Here is a 10,381-nt window from a genome sequence, read left to right as displayed (position 1 = left end):
CTAAAATTATATTCAAGTGTAAAAATTTATTATTAATTAATAAAAATTGAATATATATATATATATATTCAATTGTTTTTATATGACAAGAAATTTTGTTATTGAACTGCCAATAGTTGTCTGCATTTTCTAAAATCTAGCAACCTCATTCTTGGCATATATTCTAAACTTTTGATATTAAAAAAATGGTTTTCTATAAATAGAAATAATAGGTTTCTTACAACATTCTAATTTTTCTTTCATTTAAATTTATCTCAAATTGGCCTTGATGTTATATGGCCTTAAGTTTCTAGGTCATTGGTGTTAACTTAATCTGTGACTGGAAAAGCCAATAATATAAAATTCAAATATATGAATTAAAACTAGTTTAATACCACAGTTGGTACTTCTTTAACAAATCACAGATCTAAAACATACGAGTTTTCACTAGTTTCCACTCTTCAGGTGAGTCATTAAAAATATAAGATTAAAGAACTCTTCTAAAAATATTGATATTTTACAACTTTGCTTTTATTTTAGCTATTTTTTTTTCCTTTCAACTTTTTTTCACTCAGTGGGCACTAAGGGAACTTTTCAATCATGCCAATCATGTATTCAACCAGGCACATAATGGAGATATTCTAGTGGCAAGACAGGGCTCAACACATCCAGGTAAATCATTCATGAAAAATCTCTGAGATTTTCCACCCAGATTCAATCCTGAGCCCTGGATAATGCTGTGCAGTGTCTTTACAGTGATCTTTTTTAGATATTTTTGTTAAGTATGACTTATTCATTCTATAATCAATCACTGCCAACTCTTAACTAACTATCATCAAATAAGCCTGCTCTATTTCAAAATATTTAAACACCTCATTTACATAATGCACTTTTGGAGCTATGCTCCATTTTCAGAATTTATAGTCCTTAAAATTACAACATTTTCTTTAAACTCTCCATTATCATCAGTTCCAAAGTTGAACATCCAAACAAAACAAAATGCAATTAGGATCTGAACACATTTCAAAAATCTTGTATTCCTAGCACACCATTCATAATTCAATATAGAGCATTTATCTGCTAGGAACACGGATAAAACAGATTATCATTTTTGAATTATTATTGTCTACTAGATTTCCTTATAATAATGACTTATTAAACTGGTATAATCTACCAAACACAAAGAAGAATCATCAGTCAAAAGGTTAAAACAAATTTTCACCTGTTTCACCTAAACACATCTTGCATCAGATAAGTTTCTTTAAAATCCAGAGCTCTAAAAAATGATAAAAACATTATTATAGTATAATTTATTATAAAGAAAATACTGATCTATTTATATTCCAAACATCTAACAATTAAACTTTTTAAGTTAATATGGTAAGCAATTGATGTAAATTAAAAATATTGAATACAATTAAATTAAAAAAAGTAAATTAAAAAAAGAAACATTTAAACCACTTCTACTATAACTTATATTTAAAAAAATATGTAATATTGAAGGAATCAGTTTTGGAGTTGTTATAAATTTAAATGAATTTTTCTTTTTATTAATTTTTTTTTTTTATAATGACTTACAGGAATCAAGTGGATATCTTTTTTGCAAGACAAAAACAATTGACAAAAACTAATCAAGTTGAGTTTTGAAAAGCTTTAAATTTATTTTAATTTTATCAAAACTATATAAATGATGTTATGAAATTATACGTACAAAAAAAGAACAAATGCTTATGACAACTTATTTGCCTAAATATCATAATAAAGAAATGTAAAATAGCATTTATATTATAGCTAGTTTTCACAACTGAAAGACAAACTGTATATAGGAGACTTAGACTAAGACATAAAAATTTAATCTGTGTAACTGGAATCTGATGATGGAAATTAATATCCCAAATAACATTTAATTTAATGATCTGTTGGACTCCTTGAAAATTTGTTTTTAGTGTCAATGATCTTCAGTTTAGATTATGAAGTTGAATATCACAAAAGAAGTTTCATTCTTCATAAAGATAAATAAATAAAATTCTTAAATTTAAGTAATGTTAATCAGTTTTTAAGTTGAAGTAACAATTTAAAAACTGATTAACATTATTTAGATATTTTATAATGGCATTAGTGGATTTTTGCATGAGCATACTCTTATCCTTATATATCAATATACAGTATATCCATGCACCACAGAAAGCTATGGTTTATCATTAAATATTCTAAATTAAACTAAAATTTTCAAATATTTACAGTCAATACAGAATCTATAATTTTTAAATCAAAATCTACAAAATATAAACAGGATGTTTAGTTATTAACTAAAATATCATTCAACTTCACTTTTTTAAAATGAGATGGAATAGAGTGAAAATTGGAATGTGATAGCATTAACCATTTTTAAGTGTCCTTTAATTCAGTCATGGAATTCTGGCAACACCTTCAATATGTCATATACATTTCTTGATAAAATTAAAATTATTTCAAACAGAATAAATAATGAAAACTTTGTACGGTACTATATTATTCAAAGTATATGTAAGAATCAGCAGAAAGTTACAAACTGACAAGAATGAAACTAAGAAATAATAAATATAAATGAATCTTTTTAAACTAATACAATTAAATAATGAAATAAACTCAAATTTCTTAATTAACAAACTTAAAATTCTACTTTATTAGACTTTCAATGTAAATTTGTAAACTTGAATAAAGCAGATTTTAATGTATATGATAATGTATATTGCAGATGTATGATTAAAGTTTTTTCACATACAGTTAAGATGACAATCTAAAAAAATGATGATAAATAATTAAAATATTAATTGATGAAATCATAGGAAATAGTTAATATAAATTTAAAGTGATCTGAAAAACCATCCTGTAATCAATTACTAATTAAAAAATATAAATAAAAATATCCTGCTCATCAACTTATTGAGAACTGTAACAATAAAAATCCATAAAATGCAAAACATTACAACTTTTTTGTTTGTAATGTACTTTGAGAAATTTGTAGCTCTTTTGCTATGAAATGTCTTGGTTTTTCTGATTTCCAGCTACTTGTCAACAATTGCTTTTTGACAGTTTATTTCATTCATTGTTTAAACAATATCACAGTTACTTTAATAAAACTGATAACGGAATTCTTATTTTAATTATTTGAAATTGTTGCTATGGCAACAAACAGAATTATAAATAATAAACAAAATTTAATGTCTTTTCAATTTTACAGATTTCTATCATTATAGTCCTTAACTGGTTGATGTATTAACAAATACTACTCAATGTATAAATAAATCTGAATGGATAAAATATCTTATTCAAATAAAGAAAACCCAAATAAATAGCAATGCTTTTAAACTAGACAGGAACTAAATCCATATTTTCAGTAATATGCAAGTGTTCTAACGTGTTTACTATATCAATTGTATTAACTCTTATAAAGCATTTTCATTGATATGTTTTCTTTTTTTAATATTCATATTTGTGTTATTTTTTTATATGATACTAATAAATATGGCATGTTAGATGGATATTTATATACTGGATATTCATAAATATATGGCTAAAATTGAATGTTTCCGAGATAAAATTAAAGATATAATAAGTCTGTCCTATTAGTTTTGAACATTTTTGTTTTTGGGCAACTCAGCCATTGCCTAGGGATGGCAGATTTAGAAGAGTGGCAAAATCAAAAATTTTTATATATATATATAACTACAAATGTGATACGATCATTTTTATATGAACTTCAATTTATAGAAATGTTATATTTATCAGATAATGGGCAACAAATAAATATGTATTCATTTATAGTTATGTCTACATTTCTTCTCTTTTAAAGAATTGAAAAGCAGAGCTGCACCATCCTTAAGAATAAGTTGTGATCTAATGACCCAACCATATCTTCCTCTGGTACACTTTGACATAAAAATATATAGATCCATATTCCTTTTTGTTTATAACATTACTATATCAATTTAAAATATAAAAGAAATCAAGTAGTCTCATTCTTTTGTCTTGTCCAACCACCAGTAAAAAATAGTCTTTCCTTGTAGAGACAATCCTTTTATTGAGATACATCTCTTCAAAATTATGTAAAACAGTTTTAAAAATTCACTGATGATAAGCCAAAACATTTTAAAATATATGTATAATTACAAATTAAAATTTAAAATATGGAAGAAACCAAGTTGTATTCACTCTTCCATCTTGTTCAATCACCAGCATAAAAAGATCATCTCTGCAAGGAAGGACTATTTTTTTGCTGGTGATTGGACAAGAAGGAAGAGTGAAGACGACATGGCTTCTTCCATATTTTAAATTGTGAAATATACTGTCTGCCATTTTAATTTGTAGCTACTATATCAAATTTAAAATAAAGGCAATACAATTGATGCAATAAATACAGTTGAATCTGTCTATCTCAAACATATTTATATAATAATTAATTTTTTTCCCTGCATTTTCAACCTAAATTCAATATATTTTCCATGTTTTATCTCAAATAATTTTCTCCCAAAACCCATCTATCTCAAATTATAGACTTAAGTGTCAATTACAAATTCAAAGCTCAACAAATACATTTTGATGGCATAAATTGTAGTTGAGAAACATCTCTTGCAATATAGTACATATTTGTAATTAATGTTGCTTTTCTCTAATTGGCTATGAGTTTGGTTTGCATCTAATTGGCTTAAAAAATCAGGTATCAGAAACTATTGACAAACTGTTTCTGCTAAGGCATGTCAAAAATATCTTATATATACCTAATATAGGTATGGACTGTTCTTGCTATTGTATTTTATTAATACAGTGTTTATATCTCCAATCAAACCTGTTATTGCTTACTGTGTAAGAACCTCAAGTCCATATCAAATTTTTTTCTTGTTCTTGTGAGTGAGATTCAAGAGTGAAAGGTTGAACTGTATTTGTTTTAAAATGTATAAAGGTGTTTTTTAAAGCATTATTTAATTTCGATTGGGATGACAAAGTAGCATTTACCTAAAGGCAGTACACATCCATAGAGTTATCTATAAATTATGTCTGCATTTTTCTTGAAATTTTTCCTCTCCTTCTTCCTCTTGTCCCAGCTTGTCTAAGTTGTCATAATCCTCCCCTCTTTGGATGCCCAAGAAAACGTGACTCATGCTTAAAACTTTTATCACTTTATGAATGATAAATACCATAAGTAGAAATGAAACATACAAAAAAATTTTGAAATAAATATTATAAAATGCATAAACTGTTTAAAATTTAACAAAATAAATGGATGTCCACTGAAGCTCAACCAGTCCCCCTCCCTCTTATCCGACTCATCTTAACCCCCTCCCCTTCCAGTGTGGATGTCACTTATGGACAGTCTTGGTTTCAACTGTATTAACTCCTCCATCATTTTCACAGGAACTTTATTTATGTAGTGTTTTCTCTTTTACAAGAAAAGATAAAATGAAAAAGAAAATGTAAATCAATTAAACAAATCTGTAGTATAAAATCAAATCTAGCTTTCTAGCTTTATGTAAAGAATTAATTGCAGTTTATCAATTTAAATGCTGTATACATATATAAACAGAATATATAAAATAAATATTACAGATCTAAGACACAAGCAAGATAACATTATCTGCTGGTATTAAAAATTTTAATAGCAGAGAGAATTTATTTTTTGTATTTTATCATGTTTTTCCAAGCAAATCTATTCCATCTGTTTGAAAAGACTGATTAATTTGATGGATGGAAGAAATGAATAATGAACTATATTATTATTCTTAAACTCTATATGAATCTAATATACAGTATATATGTCACAATTTATCTACATTTATATTGTCACAGATGGTAGGAACACATTAACTCCTGAATATATTTCAAGTTAAATAAAATTGAAGTCTAATAAAGGTTTATTAATCCTAATAAAACAAATGGGAGATTATTTAATAAACTTTTTTTATTTCCTTATATTGTATACTTATATAAAAAAAAATCTTAAATTTAATGAAAACTATCTTAATTGTAAACATTTTCTAATTATCAAATTATTTTAATACTACTCAATGTATAAAATATCTTATTCAAATAAAGAAAACCCAAATAAATAGCAATGCTTTTAAACTAGACAGGAACTAAATCCATATTTTCAGTAATATGCAAGTGTTCTAACGTGTTTACTATATCAATTGTATTAACTCTTATAAAGCATTTTCATTGATATGTTTTCTTTTTTTAATATTCATATTTGTGTTATTTTTTTATATGATACTAATAAATATGGCATGTTAGATGGATATTTATATACTGGATATTCATAAATATATGGCTAAAATTGAATGTTTCCGAGATAAAATTAAAGATATAATAAGTCTGTCCTATTAGTTTTGAACATTTTTGTTTTTGGGCAACTCAGCCATTGCCTAGGGATGGCAGATTTAGAAGAGTGGCAAAATCAAAAATTTTTATATATATATATAACTACAAATGTGATACGATCATTTTTATATGAACTTCAATTTATAGAAATGTTATATTTATCAGATAATGGGCAACAAATAAATATGTATTCATTTATAGTTATGTCTACATTTCTTTTCTTTTAAAGAATTGAAAAGCAGAGCTGCACCATCCTTAAGAATAAGTTGTGATCTAATGACTCAACCATATCTTCCTCTGGTACACTTTGACATAAAAATATATGGATCCATATTCCTTTTTGTTTATAACATTACTATATCAATTTAAAATATAAAAGAAATCAAGTAGTCTCATTCTTTTGTCTTGTCCAATCACCAGTAAAAAATAGTCTTTCCTTGTAGAGACAATCCTTTTATTGAGATACATCTCTTCAAAATTATGTAAAACAGTTTTAAAAATTCACTGATGATAAGCCAAAACATTTTAAAATATATGTATAATTACAAATTAAAATTTAAAATATGGAAGAAACCAAGTTGTATTCACTCTTCCATCTTGTTCAATCACCAGCATAAAAAGATCATCTCTGCAAGGAAGGACTATTTTTTTGCTGGTGATTGGACAAGAAGGAAGAGTGAAGACGACATGGCTTCTTCCATATTTTAAATTGTGAAATATACTGTCTGCCATTTTAATTTGTAGCTACTATATCAAATTTAAAATAAAGGCAATACAATTGATGCAATAAATACAGTTGAATCTGTCTATCTCAAACATATTTATATAATAATTAATTTTTTTCCCTGCATTTTCAACCTAAATTCAATATATTTTCCATGTTTTATCTCAAATAATTTTCTCCCAAAACCCATCTATCTCAAATTATAGACTTAAGTGTCAATTACAAATTCAAAGCTCAACAAATACATTTTGATGGCATAAATTGTAGTTGAGAAACATCTCTTGCAATATAGTACATATTTGTAATTAATGTTGCTTTTCTCTAATTGGCTATGAGTTTGGTTTGCATCTAATTGGCTTAAAAAATCAGGTATCAGAAACTATTGACAAACTGTTTCTGCTAAGGCATGTCAAAAATATCTTATATATACCTAATATAGGTATGGACTGTTCTTGCTATTGTATTTTATTAATACAGTGTTTATATCTCCAATCAAACCTGTTATTGCTTACTGTGTAAGAACCTCAAGTCCATATCAAATTTTTTTCTTGTTCTTGTGAGTGAGATTCAAGAGTGAAAGGTTGAACTGTATTTGTTTTAAAATGTATAAAGGTGTTTTTTAAAGCATTATTTAATTTCGATTGGGATGACAAAGTAGCATTTACCTAAAGGCAGTACACATCCATAGAGTTATCTATAAATTATGTCTGCATTTTTCTTGAAATTTTTCCTCTCCTTCTTCCTCTTGTCCCAGCTTGTCTAAGTTGTCATAATCCTCCCCTCTTTGGATGCCCAAGAAAACGTGACTCATGCTTAAAACTTTTATCACTTTATGAATGATAAATACCATAAGTAGAAATGAAACATACAAAAAAATTTTGAAATAAATATTATAAAATGCATAAACTGTTTAAAATTTAACAAAATAAATGGATGTCCACTGAAGCTCAACCAGTCCCCCTCCCTCTTATCCGACTCATCTTAACCCCCTCCCCTTCCAGTGTGGATGTCACTTATGGACAGTCTTGGTTTCAACTGTATTAACTCCTCCATCATTTTCACAGGAACTTTATTTATGTGGTGTTTTCTCTTTTACAAGAAAAGATAAAATGAAAAAGAAAATGTAAATCAATTAAACAAATCTGTAGTATAAAATCAAATCTAGCTTTCTAGCTTTATGTAAAGAATTAATTGCAGTTTATCAATTTAAATGCTGTATACATATATAAACAGAATATATAAAATAAATATTACAGATCTAAGACACAAGCAAGATAACATTATCTGCTGGTATTAAAAATTTTAATAGCAGAGAGAATTTATTTTTTGTATTTTATCATGTTTTTCCAAGCAAATCTATTCCATCTGTTTGAAAAGACTGATTAATTTGATGGATGGAAGAAATGAATAATGAACTATATTATTATTCTTAAACTCTATATGAATCTAATATACAGTATATATGTCACAATTTATCTACATTTATATTGTCACAGATGGTAGGAACACATTAACTCCTGAATATATTTCAAGTTAAATAAAATTGAAGTCTAATAAAGGTTTATTAATCCTAATAAAACAAATGGGAGATTATTTAATAAACTTTTTTTATTTTCTTATATTGTATACTTATATAAACAAATCTTAAATTTAATGAAAACTATCTTAATTGTAAACATTTTCTAATTATCAAATTATTTTTAAGTTGACATTAAATCCAATAGCTTTCATTAATCTTTTATTAATTTAAACATTAAATATATTAAACTGTATTTGAAAAATCATTTTCAACTATAGTTAAATTTCCTCCAAATTATATAAAAAATAAAAATATTCCTTTAAATTATTATTACATGTAACAAAAGCATTTGTATTTAATTAAAATATACAGAAAAAAATCAATAAAATATTATTAAATTAATCTACAATAATCATTAGATAAGTTGTTTATTTATTTATTTATTTATTTACAGAATATATATTTATTATTCATTACATAAAAATTAAATTATTTTTAAATATTTAAAGGATATAGTTTAAAATATAAATATTACAGATATAATGATAACCAAATTTTTATAACATGTTTTTAAAAAACCTTATATCCAATATTCCTGATCAGTAATAGAAACATCATCTTAATCGGTTTTTAACCGATTCATATTCACTTGTTTTTCAATTCTAATCAAGTACCGTGTAATTATATATTATAACTGGAACAATGACAAATAGGTATTATTTGTCATTGTTATAATCATGCCATAACTATGAACTGAAATCATGATAAATGATGAGCATGAATCAATCCATTTATTTCATTCAGTTCTACTAAATCATTTCCACTCAACTTACTATTAAATACATTTTTGTTTTTTTTTTCTATATATATATATATTACTTAACTCATCATCTGTTATTAAAAATAATAAATTGTTTCTTTTTAACATACAGTGACACATTAGTTTACTTTTGAAATTTTTTCATAACTTAAAAGTATAGAGTTAAGAACTTTAAACAATAATTCTCTTTTCTTTCCAGAATATTTTCAAGTAGAGTATTTTTTATTAAAGTGTAGTAACTAAGTAAAAATTTAGTGAGACATTAAAATACATAAATTTGAAAAAAGACAAATTTCTGTATTTCTTACATCAAAGTTTGTTCAATTAAAGACAAAAAACTAAGTTCAAATGAGTTTTTTAAAAATATTTTCTTATATTGAAAACTGATGACAAACAAAATGTGTATTTTTAATTTCTAATTCTAAATCAATTTCTAGCAATGATTTAATCAAAATTTGTATTATTTTTTTTTATTTCATAGTTATAGTTTACCATTAGAAATTATAAAAAGATAATACCATCAGCTTTACAGTTAAATGTCTGTAATTACTATAGCCTCTCATAAAGTGGAATTTGTTTTCTGAAAGAAGAGAAATTTATGTCAACTTTAGCTAATTTAAATACCAACATTAAAAAAAGATGACAATGATAAAAAAAATGTTTAAAAATCATGTTTATATATGATGTAAAATGCTAATTTAATTGCTAACTATAAAAATATTCAAATGATTCAAGTCTTAAATATGTGTAATATAATCTAAGTACACTGTATTCTAATGAAGACTTAAGATAAACAACTAAACAAAAATCATTAAAACTTACAAAATTATATTTAATGCAACTATTTTAAATGGAAGCATGAAAATTTAGCAATTTTTATTTGCTTGCTGAATACTTTTTAATACATATAAAGCAGGAAAAGAAAAACCAGACTACTCAAAAGTACAAAGATATTTCTTAAATATGTATCAAGAATAAAAAT

At 25.0% G+C, this 10,381-nt stretch overlaps 1 long non-coding RNA gene across 2 annotated transcripts in view; it reads right to left on the bottom strand.

Moving 5' to 3' along the window:
• Positions 1-237: 237 nt before the first annotated feature.
• The window catches only part of LOC111631330, a 12,242-nt gene continuing 2,098 nt past the window's right edge, over positions 238-10,381 (bottom strand). For both annotated transcript variants that reach the window (XR_002757680.1, XR_002757681.1), the window contains exon 2: positions 238-1,255. This is a non-coding gene — a long non-coding RNA (uncharacterized LOC111631330). The remainder of the gene's footprint in view (positions 1,256-10,381) is intronic.

This window comes from Centruroides sculpturatus, unplaced genomic scaffold (assembly GCF_000671375.1).
Source record: "Centruroides sculpturatus isolate CEXI.00-Female unplaced genomic scaffold, Cexi_2.0 scaffold293, whole genome shotgun sequence".
Taxonomy (NCBI): Eukaryota; Metazoa; Arthropoda; class Arachnida; order Scorpiones; family Buthidae; genus Centruroides; species Centruroides sculpturatus.
This window is presented reverse-complemented; position numbering and strand designations above follow the sequence as displayed.